This window comes from Panthera uncia (genome assembly GCF_023721935.1).
Source record: "Panthera uncia isolate 11264 chromosome B3 unlocalized genomic scaffold, Puncia_PCG_1.0 HiC_scaffold_1, whole genome shotgun sequence".
In the NCBI taxonomy this organism is placed as follows: domain Eukaryota; kingdom Metazoa; phylum Chordata; class Mammalia; order Carnivora; family Felidae; genus Panthera; species Panthera uncia.
The window spans coordinates 131942150-131956855 of NW_026057582.1; positions in this window are offsets into that span (position 1 = coordinate 131942150).

Consider the following 14706-nt stretch of genomic DNA (forward strand, 5'->3'; position numbering starts at 1 on the left):
CTTTGAGCAGGATAAACAGGAATATGTCTGGGAGCAGGGCTTGGGCTGAGAGTGTTCCAGGCAGGGCATGGGGGCTAGAGGGGTCCATGTTCTTCTGGGAAACTGGAAGGCTCACTATGGTTTGAGTGTGGCCATGATCACACTCATATCCTGAATTCAGTCACTTCATATCATCTCCACTGCCATCCCCTCACCCCACCATGTCTCACGTAGACCACTGCATCGCCCCTGTACGTGGACACCCTGCTTCTCCTATGTCTCTGATACTGGGAGAGAGAAAAGCAGTCCCTGGCAGGCAAGGGCTGGCCTGGCACTCACAGCCGGCCGGTGGTCTTCTGTCCCACATAAATGCATCACAGAACCCCAGCAGACAGATGAAGACAAAAACAAGCCCACTCTGTAATCATGCCTGAACAGAGATGACAACATCCACCATGTCCAGACCATAGAACTGACCGGCAAGCCTTCCATCCTGGCTGATACGGGTTACTACCACTTCTTTGCCAATCACACTTTTAGCTTCCCTCTGTTCCTCCTACCTCCAAGACAGATTTATTCAGACATCTGGCCTCAGAATTCCCCCCGCTTCCCGACAACATCTAATCCAGGGCAAACCACACTTCCTTGAACCTTCTCCATAATCACCTAACACAAGCCCCAATCCTATCATTTCTAACACCCTTCAGCTGTGAGGCCCCCACCGTCCCCTTGGTGTATGTTCTAATTCACTGAAAGGAATTGGTCAATCCAGCTTGTTTAACCACAGTTGTGTTTCTGGTGATCATGGGCTGGAGGATATTGACAATACACACCTCAGGTTAAGGTACTTTCCTCTTTGCTTCCCATGACTCCCAGCATCAAAGTCAAACTCTTTTCCAACACCTCTGTTATTTGACTCTGTCTGCCTCTCTGCCCTCCTTAATTCACCCCACAAGTCCTGTTGAGGATCTGCGATGATCCAGAGACCTTTCTTGGCACAGGTACTTTTCACACTGCTGTGTGAAGAATGGGTTGGAACAAGAAGCTGGAGTAGAGTCAGGACACCCGTTATGAGGATCTTTTAAATCAAATGACACAACTGGAGTGGAATCAGGGAGGGAGAAAGGTGAAATGCAGTGCCCAGAATTATGCTCAATGAGATAAATCAGACAAAGGAAGAAGTGCTGTGTGATCTCCCTTGTATGTGGAATCTAAAACAGAGAATAGACTGGTAGTTAGCATGGGTTGGGGGGAGGAGGAATGGGGAGATATTGGCCAAAGGGTACATGTGTCCAGTTATGAGATTAACAAGTTTTGGGGATATAATGTACAGCATAGTGATTGTGATTAATTTAGTTAATAGTTATAATATTGATTTTTAATTTATTGATAATGTATATAGTTAATCTATACTATATAAAATTTTTTTTAATATCTATTTTATTTTTGAAAGAGACAGAGACAGAGAATGAGCAGGGGAGGGGCAGAGAGAGAGGGAGACAGAATCCGAAGCAGGATCCAGGCTCTGAGCTGTCAGCACAGAACCACCTTGGGGCTCAAATTCACAAACTGCAAGATCATGACCTGAGCTGTCAGGTGCTTAACTGACTGAGCCACCCAGGTGCCCCTAGTTAACCTATACTTGAAAGTTGCAAAGAGAGTAGATCTTAAAAAAGCAATGGTAATTATGTGATGTGATGGAGGTGTTAGCTAACACCACAGTGGTAATCATATTGCAATATCTAAATGTATCAAATCAACACTTTGTACACCTTAAACTTACACAATGCTGTATGCCAATGATATCTTAATCAAGTTGGGAGAAATTTTTCAAATGTAGAAAAAAGACAGGGAATTTCAAAGAATTCTGAAAAGGATTAAATTGTACCCCTATTTTACACCAGTCACAAAAATTAAATCAAAATGGATTAAAGACTTAAAAACAAGGCTCAAAACAGGGGCGCCTGGGTGGCTCAGTCGGTTAAGCGTCCTGACTTCGGCTCAGGTCATGATCTCATGGTCTGTGAGTTCGAGTCCTGTGTCGGGCTCTGTGCTGACAGCTCAGAGCCTGGAGCCTGCTTCAGATGTCCAGATGTCTGCCTCTCTCCTACTTGTGCTCTGTCTCTGTTTCTGTCTCTCTCTCTCGAAAATAAATAAAAATGTAAAAAAACAAAACAAAAAAAACCCCCAAGGCTCAAAACCATAAAACTCCTGAAAGAAAACACAAGGAAAGAACACTAAAGGCACAGACAACAAAATCAAAAGTCAACAAGTAAGGACTGAGTACATCAAACTAAAAACCTTCTGCACATCAAAACAAACCATCAACACAATGAAAAGGCAGCCTACCGAATGGGAGAAAATAACAACAAAAAAAACCCCCAAATAATCCAATTTAAAAATGCTGGGCAGAGGACCTGAATAGACATTTTTCCAAAGAAGATGTACAAATGGCCAACAGGTACACGAAAAGATCCTCAACATCACTTATCATCAGGGAAATGCAACTCAAAACCACAATGAGATGCCACCTCACAGCTGTTAGATTAGCCATCATCAAGAAGAATAGAGATAGCAAGTGTTGACAAGGATGTGGAGAAAAGGGAACCCTCATGTACTGTTGGGGGGAGTGTAAATTGGTGCAGCCACTGTGGAAAACAGCATGGAAGCTCCTTAAAAAATTCAGAATAAGACTGCCATATGATCCAGCAATCCCACTTGGGGGTATATACCCAAAGGAAATGAAAACAGGATATTGAAGTGATAACTGCACTCCTGTGTTTATCGCAGCATTATTCATAATAGCAAGATACAGAAGAAACCTAAGTGCCTGACAATGGCTGAATGGATGAAGAAGATGTGAGACAGACACACACACACAGAGTATTACTTAGGGCTTAAAGAAGGAGGAAATCCTGCCATTTGCAAAAGTAGCATTATGCTAAATGAACTAAGTCAGAAGGAGAAAGATAAATACTGTACAGTCTCACTTATATGTGAAATCTAAAAAAGCCACACTCTTAGAAACAGAGAGAATGGTGGCACCAGGGGCTGGGAGAGTGGGGGAAATGGGGAGATGTTGGTCAAAGGGTACAAACTTCCAAATGTAAGATGAATAAGTTTTGGGGATCTAACGTACAGCATGGTGATTATAGCTAATAATACTACATTATATACTTGAAAGTTGTCAAGAGAGTAAATCTTAAGTGTTCTCACCACACACACACAAAAAGGAACAGCAATCATGTGACTTGACGGAGGTGTTAAATAATGCTATGGAGGTAATCATTTTACAATATATAAACGTATCAAACCAACACTTTGTACACCTTAGACTTTTCTATACTTCAATTATATTTCAATAATGCTGGAAAAAAAAACCCCAAAACATGATGCTCAGATTTCTGGCTTAGGCAACGGGGACCAGCACAGTATCATTTTCAGCTGATATGTTAACAAGGATTCTGGAAAAGGCTGAGCATCTCATTTGTGAAAAAGGACCCCTTCTAAGTTATCTTCAGGAAGCGGTCTCCCCAGGTCCTAGAAAGTACTGCAGAATTTCTTGGCTGCCTTTGGCCCATGGGCTGTGCCTGTCACTGCAAGAAATTGTTTGAATAATGTACCTATTTCAGGTTCTAGTTTATATGTTTAAGGGAGACATATTTCAGTGGAGTCAGTAACTTATTTCTTATGGCCTTCTGGGCTTAAATAAAATGATGATTAGAGTAATTCAGGGTCCATGAAGTAGTCCAAAACAGCCTCCATCTGCCATTGCTCTCATTGGTAACTCATTTACTTCTTATAATGGGTTTCCAGATATATGAATTAAGTTAAAATGTGCTGCTCCTGCTCAGAGGAACCAATAAATGACTTGCTTTTGTGTTACAACTCTCAGAAGTAAATTATTCAGTATTCATTGCTTGTAGGGTTTAAAGAGAAACTAAATTTATTTGGATTCCCCACCCTTCACTCTGGGACAGCTTTACCGTTCCCATCACAGGGACTTTGTGGAATCGACTAATTATGTGTTTTGCATATTTATAAACACTTTGTTATTTATTAATGGGCCATTTCGAGATAAAATTAGCACTTTATTCACACCACAGCCATTTCTCAAAGGCACCCTGACTCCAGCCTGAGGAGTTGAGATCTGAGTGCACACAATGAAAGCACGGGCGATTGTCTTCTCTGTAAATCCCAACAAGGGCGAAAGCTGCCTGTGTGCAATTTATCAGGCTGGCTCTCTAGAGCTGCGCTGTCCAATACGGTTTTGTAAAATCTAAATTAATTAAAGTTAAATAAAATAAAAAAAATCTAGTCCCTTAATCACACTAGCCACATCTCAAATGCTCAAGAGCACATGGGGCCAGTGGCCACCATATTGGAGAATGTAGAGCATTTCCATCATCCCAGAAAATTCTACTGGACAATACTGCTCTGCACACTTAGTGTGCTGATTTTTTTTTTAATTTTTAAAAATGCTTATTTTTGAGAGAGAGAGAGCGAGAGAGCGAGCACGATCAGTAGAGGAGCAGAGAGAGAGGGAGACACAGAATCTGAAGCAGGCTTCAGGCTCCAAGGTGTTAGCACAGAGCCTGACGCGGGTCATGGGCCCATGAACTGTGAGATCATGACCTGAACTGAAGCTGGATGCTTAACTGACGAAGCCACCCAGGCACCCTGGTGCTGAGGTTTTTGTATGGCTCCCTGGACTGATAGAATTTGGTCCTTATAAACTGATTGGCCAGCAAGACTGAGGGGTTAAGGCATGCCTGGTGATACTTCAAATCCTGAATATATCCTGAATTTGATTACTTCTTACTACCTACAATCTGGTCCCATTACTTCTGACTCTTGGCTTTATTTCTAACTTCTTTCCCAGCTTCCATCCTGGGCTCTATAGTCTCTTGTCCACATTTAATAGGCAGAGCAGTCCTGCTCAGAAACTTCCAGTGGCTTTGTGTCTTGCTCAGAGTAAAAGCCAACATCCTTACAATGACCTCCAATGTCCAATATGGCTGACTCCCTGCTGCCCCTCAGATACCCCATGGTTTCTACTTCTCCAGCCACACGGGCTCTAGGTGTGCTTTCCCCTGTGCTGGCTGTTTCCTCTGCCTGAAGTACTCTTCTCTCAGATATCTGTATGAATTGTTCCTTCACGTCTTTGCTCAAAAGTCTTCCCTGGCCACCCTGTCTAAAATTTCACCGTTCTCTCCCTGCCCCCCCCCCCCCCCACCTCAACAGCATTATACCCCTTCCCTGCTTTCCTAACACTATCCATATATTTTACTAATTAGTGTTGTTTATTTTCTGATTCTTCTAGAATACAAACTCTGCCGGCAGTTTTTTGTCTGTATTGTTCACTATTATCCCCCAATGCTTAGACCAGTGACTGACATATAGTAGGGGTCCAAATGGTATTTATGGAATGAATGAATGTACTTTGTAATCCATGTGTCCATCAAGTGAGTGAATGGAGAGGCATGGGTTTTAGAATGTATGAAGCTCTGGCTTATTCCAGATGTGAGACTTTAGGCAAGTCTCTTAATTTCCTCATCTGTAAAATAGAAATCGTTATATTTTCCAGGAAGGATTGTCACTAGGATTTACAGAGGCACTCCTAGCGCATAGTCAGAGCACAATAATGTTATTCTGGGGCTGTGAAATATGGCCCAGGGCTCTTCTGCATGTGCCAATATCTATGTGAAAACCATGCCAGCCTTTTCTTTCACTGTGTATTTTAAACTGTTGTGCTTTTATTTTAATAATTAAAACATTATATATGTGAAAATCTGGATGGTGATCTGAGTTTGGCTGTGAGATTACATTGGTGAGACTACAATGTGAGATTACATTGGCTGATTATTACATTGGTTTTTAGATGTGAAAGCCAGCAATCCATGTTCATATTCTATGAATTAAAATTTCACAGATATTCAAATAGAGAAAATCACTGGAAGAGTAGGGTCCTATTGTGTGACATGTGGTGGCATAAGCCTGCCGAATTGAGCAAGAGCATGCACCAGAGTGGATAGGATTATATTCACATTTCAGCAGGGGATTTAGTTTTGCAAAATGATATGGTGCCCATGGCCTAGCACGTTGACTTAATGTTATTTTGAATTTTATTGTTTTTATTGTTATACAAGAGCCCTGTGCTTATAGAGTTTATACTGGGTTTTATGTTTGTACATATTGAGGAGTGTAGCAGGGTTGACGAGGAAAATAGAAACCACTCCAGACATTTGAGACAAAGACTACGTAACACAGGGAAGTGGTACTTGGGAGCGGAGGTGCAGAGACCCAAATGGATGCATATGCGCTTGAACGCTGGCAACAGCAGGAAGCTCCCTCACCCTGAGGCTGGAGGGTCAAAATGTGGTGGCTTCAGAGCCCAGACTGGGGCCAACAGATAGAAGCTGAGACAACAAAGGGACCAAAGGCAGCTGGAGTTTTGCAGGAGATGCAGCTATTTCCAGAGAAGCTGCCCAAGGTCGATAGAGACGGGAGGAAATACTATGGTTTCTCCTTTTCCCTGCCTCCATTTCTTCAGTAATGTTTCTCTTTGGCTGAAAACTGCAGAAGCCAGTTGACATAGGAAACTGGGAAATGCATTCTGTAGGGATTAACAGCTCTGCCCCCCCCCCCCCCCCCCCCCCCCCCCCCCGCCCCCGTCCCCAGCATCGCAGAGCAGAGCAGGGGAAGGGTAGAGAAATTATCTAAGGATAAACTCATCATGATTGTGTGGATGTGTGGTTGATTCCCTCCATGCATAGTCTCCCCTTCCACCCTGTGTGGCAGCTAGGTTGATTACATGGGTTCGGTATACCAGCTCCAGGGGTGGGCGCTGATTGGTTTCAGTGTCTAAACCAAGAATGGTAGCCCTACCCCCCTTGCCATAGTGATTGGTTACATAAGTCCTGGCCTAAGATGAACAACTCAGGACATTCCCCAGGCCCCAGTGGTTTCAAGCTAGGCAACCCTGTCTGTCTCCTTCCTCTGAACAAAATAACACATAACCCCTAAGCATTCTCAGCAGCCAGTCCCTGTGACGGGATCAGGACAAGCCTGAGGGAGAGGCCTAGTGCTGCATGCACACGCATACTCACATGCACACGCACACACAGAGCCAGAGACTTACTACATAATTCTGGAAGTCATTATACCCCAGGGGTCCTCATTCATTTGAACCAGATTAGTTCCCTTTCTTGTTCAAGCCAGTTTGAATCGGCTTTTCTGTTGCAACTAACACAATCATAAAAATAATTTAGATCAACATTGGGAGTTCAAAAAAAAATGTGTGCTAACGGGGATACATACATTGTTCAAACTTGAGAAACACTATCACCTCCCCAGAGCCCACTCCTTCCATTTCTCAACTGAAGATGAACACTAGTCCTGCACAAAGCACGGCTCATGCTGGGTCCCAAGGTCTTTGGAGGCCGAGCTGAGAGCGTGTAATGCTTCTGCAGCAGCAATAAGACACATCCCTGGTTTTGAACCAGGAGAAGGAGCACACAGATACGTAAGTGGTGAAATGAGGAACTTCCAAATGTTGTAGGTGGAATAAACATAAAGCGTGGAGAGCCATGCTCTCCTTTTAGCAATGTGGGCGAAACTGGGGCCAAAGCAAGTAGAAAAAACGTCACTGCCACCATGTTATTCTCTCTTTAGGTGGAAAAACCAAGTGCTTAGAATTTTAGTAGGCTTAAGAAATTATCTCACTTTTTTTAAAAAAAATTTTTTTAACGTTTATTTATTTTTGAGACAGAAAGAGACAAAGCATGAACGGGGGAGGGTCAGAGAGAGGGAGACACAGAATCTGAAACAGGCTCCAGGCTCTGAGCCGTCAGCCAAGAGCCCGACGTGGGGCTCGAACTCACGGACCGCAAGATCATGACCTGAACCGAAGTCGGACACTTAACCGACTGAGCCACCCAGGCGCCCCAAGAAATTATCTCACTTAAGAAGGGGCAATGCTTAGATGTTAAATCTCTTGAAAAGAATGTCTGGCCTGAATTTCCTAGAAAGAAAGGCTCTTTGAGCCTACTGTTGTTCTACCGAGAGAGGCAATGGGTCCTGTAATTCCTGGTGAAAGCCACTGGGTTCAGCTCAAGGTGAGGGAGGGAGAGCAGATTTACACATTTGGAAGCTTCTTCCTTCTGCTGGTTTTTAGCAGTAAAGGATTCTGAACTCCTGGAGGATTCTGAATAGGGGTCTTGGTGTTTCTGCAGGCTAATCTTGAAATTGAATTGATCAACCTGAGTATTTTGTCTCCTCCTGAGTTAACTTTTGGTCAGAGGTCAACATCATCGGGCAGGTGAGTCTAGAGTGCACTTTCCCCATCACTCTGCTCCCCTAGGGCTGTCTACTAACGAGAGTAGAGGATGTGCATTAGCATTTACTGCTTCACGCTGGCCAGGCCAGACCTCTGCAGACAGCTGCTGTTTTTCTTACCCAGGATCAAGAGTCAGGCGCTCAACCAACTGAGCCACCCAGGGTTTATTATTATTATTATTATTATTGTTGTTGTTGTTGTTATTATTTTCAGAGAGAGAGAGAGAAAGAGCATGAGCAGGGGACAGAGGCAGAGGAAGAGAGAGAGAGAGGTAGAGAGAAAGAATCTCAAGCAGGCTCCGTGATGTCAGCACAGAGCCCGACACAGGGCTCGAACTCATGAACCGTGAGATCATGTCCTGAGTTGAAATCAAGAGTCTGATGCTCAACTGACTGAGCCACCTAGGCACCCTGAAATGGAAATTTTAATATGTGTTGCTATGGGAATAAAGTGGTAGCATCTTTGGGAGGGCTATCTGGCAGAATCAGTCAAAATGTAACATGTCTCCTGTCCATGGTGAAGCATTTCTAACAGGACCCTATCCTATAGGACCCTATGCTTGTGAGTATCTACAAGCATGATTTAAGACGGGAAACCACAAAAGGTCCTAAATTCCCTTCAGTAGGGAATGGTTGGACATGTTGTTATACATTCCCAACCCAGTGCCATGCAATCACTAAAAAGAATGTGTTTGAGGGACACCTGGGTGGCTCAGTTGGTCGAGCATCTGACTTCGGCTCAGGTAATGATCTTACTGCTTGTGAGTTCGAGCCCCATGTCGGGCTCTGTGCTGACAGCTCAGAGCCTGGAGCCTGCTTCGGATTCTGTGTCTCCCTCTCTCTCTGCCCCTCCCCTGCTCATGCTCTGTCTGTCTCTCTCTCTCAAAAATAAACAGTTAAAAAAAAAAAAAAAAGAATGTGCTCAATCTCACGTCTGTGCTGACATGGAAGTGTCCATGCTACATTGTTCAGTGAAAAAGACGAGTTGCAAACCAAACAAAGACGGCCTGTCCCTGTTAAAAAACGTGGACACACATGCATCTTTAGTTCTGTATGAACTCAGGAACAAAGATCTGGCTAGAGTCTATTAGTCCATTAAACTGGTAACGGTGGTTACTTGTGGAAATCCGGATTGGAGAGGTAGGATGTTGGGGACCTAACTTATCACATTAGGGGTGATTTTGAGTTTTTACGCCCTAAATAAAATAATCTAAATAAACTGACCAGCCAACTCTTTTGGGTTAGATTTCATTTTACAAAATTCTGTGAATAATTTTAGGAAAAACACCACTCAATTTTAGGACACACACACTCACATGAATTTACCAGGAAAAGGGTTTATATTTGCAACATAAGGGAGAGAACCAGGTCACAGAATATTACGATCCCGATTTTGTCTAAAATAAGTCTATTATCAGTACATATGAATAGAAAAATAACTGGAAAGTTACACAAAGAAATGTTAGGAGGGTTTTTCTCGAATAGTATTGTGGATCATCTTTGTTTTTCTTTTTGTTTGTGTTTTCTAATCATCTGTAATGAACTTGGATTAAAAGTAAAGAAAGGAAGGAGGGAGGAAGGAGGGATGAAGGAAGGAGGGAAGAAGAGAAGGAAAGAAGGAAGGAAGAAAAGGAAAGAAAGCAAGGCAAGCATCCAGAACTGCCCCTGGACAGGGATGACATATGAAGGACGCAGGTGGGCATCTGACAAATCCTGGCTGCTCTGGCCTCGCTTAACCTAGTGGAGCAGAAGTGGCCAGGCTCTCCTTGTTAGGCCCTATCACCTGCACCCTCAGAGGCATGCACCGGCCCTCTTGCAGGGAAAGCCGTGGCCTTGGACATTCCTCAGGCTGCAGGCCCTATGGGCCCAACTTCCAACTCCCAGATGTACAGCGGCCTGGAGAGGAAGCCAGAGCGCAGTCTGTTCGGCCCGGCTAAGCAGGTGACACTTTTATTAGCCACAAACCTTTAAAAAAAAAAAAAAAATCCCTCGACCTGGGGAAAGATTTCTATTTAGGGCTGGGAAAACTAGGCCACTTCTAAGATCAGTGACCTACATTTCCTGCTACAGAAATTTAAGATGAAATAGCAGTTGTCACTGCTGCGTGCAGGTGCCGAATCTCCATCAAAGGGCCCGGAGCATGGGGGGAAGGGAGGAAGACCCGGGAGAGAGGGAGGGAATTCTAAAGCGCCTCCGTATTTGAAATCTTTTTCAGCCGAGCTAACAATATTTAGTAACAGAAGAAAAATGAGTCTCCCAGCTGTGTGTTTGTTTTCCTGGAAGAGCACTGTTTGCTAACTGGTGGCTCTTGCAGCAGGTAAAAAATCCATTCCCACTCTGAGGACCTGTTAGAAAAATGACAGCTTCCCAGGCCCCCACCAGCCATTCACAAAGATGCGTTGTCTTGGTGTTTCATGCTGGCTTCCAGCCGTCTGCTTTCGGTTATAGACTTCTGAGACACTGTTGGCTTGACCGCATCGATCCGGGGCTCGTTACACCAGACCCCGTGGAGCATCTAAGGTTAATAGGCTCTTGGGACCTGAGTTCCTATGAATCTTGTGGTGGGGGCGAGCGGTTGTCTAGAAGAAGAAAGATAAAAGGACAGCTGTACACAGCACTTCTTATTATCTGTAGCCGCCTCATCGAGGAGTCTGGGCCAACATTTGGATGGCAATAACCAGATGGCTCCTGCCCAGGCCTGCGATCGTTCCATTCACTGTCAGCTCCTATCGGGGTTCTCTGTAATTGTTAAAATGTGGAGGCAAAGAGATGGCAGGATTCATATCCACTGAAGACAGTGCTACTATCCTCCAATATGGAGCTCCTTCCTAATCCCGGTGCATGGGTCAGAATCATCGGCCAGTAGCAGAAGTAACTCACCCAGAGTGAGGACCTCACAGGGCGAAACCTCTCTCCAGACCCAACCCAGGCCGGACAAGGGGTGTGAGCGAGAAATAATCTTCTGTGGTTTTCAGTCTGTAAGCCCGTCCTGGCAGAGGTGGTGTCGTATCAGGTCATTCACGAAATCTGTTATAGGTTTGGTCGTACCACTAAAAAACCAGAACAAAGGAAAGTCAAAACCCAAGAGATGAATGCGCATGTTACTGGAGATACAGCAGGAAGAACTGAGACACTGTCTCTCCTCTCTTGGAGCTTACGTGGGAACATGGGGGATTCACACAAACCGGGCAGTGTTCCTACCCCGAGGCTGCTGTTACAAATGATGACCAAGTTAGCGGCTTAGAACAACAGGAATTTTTCTCCCTCACAGTTTGGAAGGCCAGAGACCAAGGTGTTATCCCTCCCAAGACTCTAGGGGAGAAGCGTCTCTTGCCTTTTCTAGCTTTGGAAAAGCTGATGGCATTCCTGTGTGTGTATCACCCCAGTCTCTGCCTCCATGGTCACATGGCCTCCAAATCTCCCTCCACCCTTCTCTTATAAGGACACTTGTCATTGGATTTACAGTCCACTTGGATAATCCGGAATGATCCCATCTTGAGAGTCTTTTTTTTTTTTTTTTAATGTTTGTTTATTTTTGAGAGAGAGAGAGAGTGTGTGTGTGTGTGTGTGTGTGTGTGTGTGTGTGTGAGAGAGAGAGAGAGAGAGAGAGAGGGAGAGAGAGAGAGAGAGGGGCAGAGAGAGAAGGAGACAGAGAATCCCAAGCAAGCTCCTCACTGTCAGCTCAAAGCCTGACATGGGGCTTGAACCCACGAACTGTGAGATCATGACCTGAGCTGAAATCAAGAGTTAGATGCTTAACTGACTGAGCCACCCAGGGACACCCCCCGCCCCCCGCCATCTTGGAGTCTTAATCACATCTGTAAAGACCATTTTTTCAAATAAGGTCACATTTACAGGTTCAGGGTGGACATATCTTTTGGGAGCCCATTCAACCCACCACATAAATATTTTCTCAGTGCCAGCCATTAGGTCAGGCACTTTATGTCCACGATTTACCTGACTTACCTCTCCAATAAGTCTCTGAAGCAGCTATTGTGTACCTGTTTTAAAGACAGTGGAACTGAACTGGCTCTCAGGGATTTTAAGTAACTTGTCTAAGGTCGCAGAATAGTGGGAGCCAGAAAATATACTTAGAGCATAAATCTTATTCCTACACCTGTGGCATTTTAGATGTATCCAAATAAGTGTCATTTCCTCTAAACCACTGTTGCTTGAAAGATTTCTGGACCCCTCTGCTTCTAAACCAGTCTACAATCCACACAAGAAGGCTGCCTACTTGTATTATTGTCACAGTGTGTTTGTACATGGTTGTAGGCAACTTTATTTTCATATGCCGCAGCACCCAGGTGAGACTCTGCTTGCAGCAAACAGGTCCCTGCATGTGATAAATCACAGCCTATGGATTCCTCAGAGCACTAATGGCTCCAGAGCAAAGTAACCTGGCTAAATCCAGCTGAGGGCTTGACATACACTAGAGAGGACTAGGTGGAGACAGACAATTCGAAACGTCCCCGGTCCCGGATGGGTGGTCACACCGGTGGAACCCCTCTGCCATGTCCCGTGATGCCTGGAAGGCACGCAGGTGCGGCCCGTGAACCAACCGTAAGCATATGGAGTCCACGTGTGAGCACGCACACACGCAAATACATCTTTCCTTTCCCCACTGTATTCAGCCTGAGCCGTACGATATTGATTCCATCCCACCAGCTGTCTCCTCTGTCTCCTTTGCTGGCAATGCCCCCTCCCTTTTTTTTGCCAGCGGCCACATGACACCTGGGAATGCAGGGTTGCCTCATCATAGTGGGGAAACAATTGTTGACCTCCTCGAGACTCCGGACGATGAAAGCAGCTGTGATGTGACCAGCTGTGTCCAGAACTCCCTACCTCTGGACTCCCTGCGAGGTACCCAACGCCTTCATCTGAATCCTGTGCTCCTTACACGCTGTCTGCTTAGAGGAGTTACAACAACACAAAAGGTACACTGTTGTACACAACAGTGTGCCCTGGGAACTTTTCACAGGCTATCTTATTTAATTCGCACAACAACGCTATGAGGCAGGTATTGTTACTTTCACTTTGTAGATGAGGAAACCAAGGTACAGAGACGTTAAGTAACATACCCAAGGGCACACAGTAAGTATAATAAAGGTAGGATTTGAACTCAGAGCCATGTGCTTAACCCATATACTAGGCTAACTCTCAGTCCAGTGGGCATCAGGGAATCCTTCCTCTGTCTCCCCGCCTCCCCCAGAAAGCCCTATTCTATCACCTGCCTTGACAGTTCTTTCTGAAATGGAAAGGGTAAGTTTGCCGGATAAGTACCCTCAGCTCTTAGAACCTTGGGCACAAAACAGATGTTTTCTCATTGGAAGGAGGATAACACATTTGTTATTTGAGAAGAAGGAACATGCTTAGAATGTTTTGCTTCTCGGGGCGCCTGGGTGGCTCAGTCAGTTAAGCATCTGACTTCGGCTCACGTCATCTCACGGCTCATGAGTTGGAGCCCTGCGTCGGGCTCTGTGCTGACAGCTCAGAGCCTGGAACCTGCTTCGGATTCTGTGTCCCCCTCCCTCTCTGCCCCCCACCTCCCCCACTCACGCTCTTTTTTTCTCTTCTTCAAAAATAAGTAAACATTTAAGAAATTAAAAATTAGAATGGTCAGGCTCTGTGCTGACAGCTCAGAGGCTGGAGCCTGCTTCTGATTCTGTGTCTCCCTTTCTCTCTGCTTCCCACCTCCCCCACTCACGCTCTTTTTTTCTCTTCTTCAAAAATAAATAAACATTTGAGAAATTAAAAATTAGAATGCTTTGCTTCTTTTGCATCGCTGAGTTGAGAAGGATCCTTAGGCTCTGATCAGATAGTCTTGTCTGCAGGGGGCTCAGGCAGGATGAGACGTGGTAGGTGTGCTGCGTGTGTCATTGTTGCCCTGGTGAATCACAAGACATTCAATCCAACCGAGAAAAGGATTTATTGATAAACTGGGTAGCGGTGGAGGGAGGGTACTACTTTTAAGTTAATTTTGCCTTAGGTGCTACTCCGTGGGGTAAATAAAGAGAATGTGTGTTTGGTGCATACGATACAATTGGCAAGGAGGGAGCATCTGTGTGAGCTGGTTTTCCATGTCTCTTGCTATCCTAACTGCCATATGGCAGGGAAGTCCTGTGGCCATAGGCTAAGGGTAAGCTCTAACTTAGCCCAAAATAAATGATGGCAGATTGATGATTAATTCATTTTGATCTGATGGGATTTTATTATTTATTGTCTAATGTTATTTCTGGATGAAGGAATTCTGTGTATAGAGGCTTAAAAGAACAATTGATAAATAGCTTAGCCAGCTAGTGGGTTTCTGTTTCCTTTCCGACTCTTGCCTGTATCGTTGCTGCCAGCTCTTACCAGCACCTTCCTTGAAACTGTCCTGTTTTATGTGTC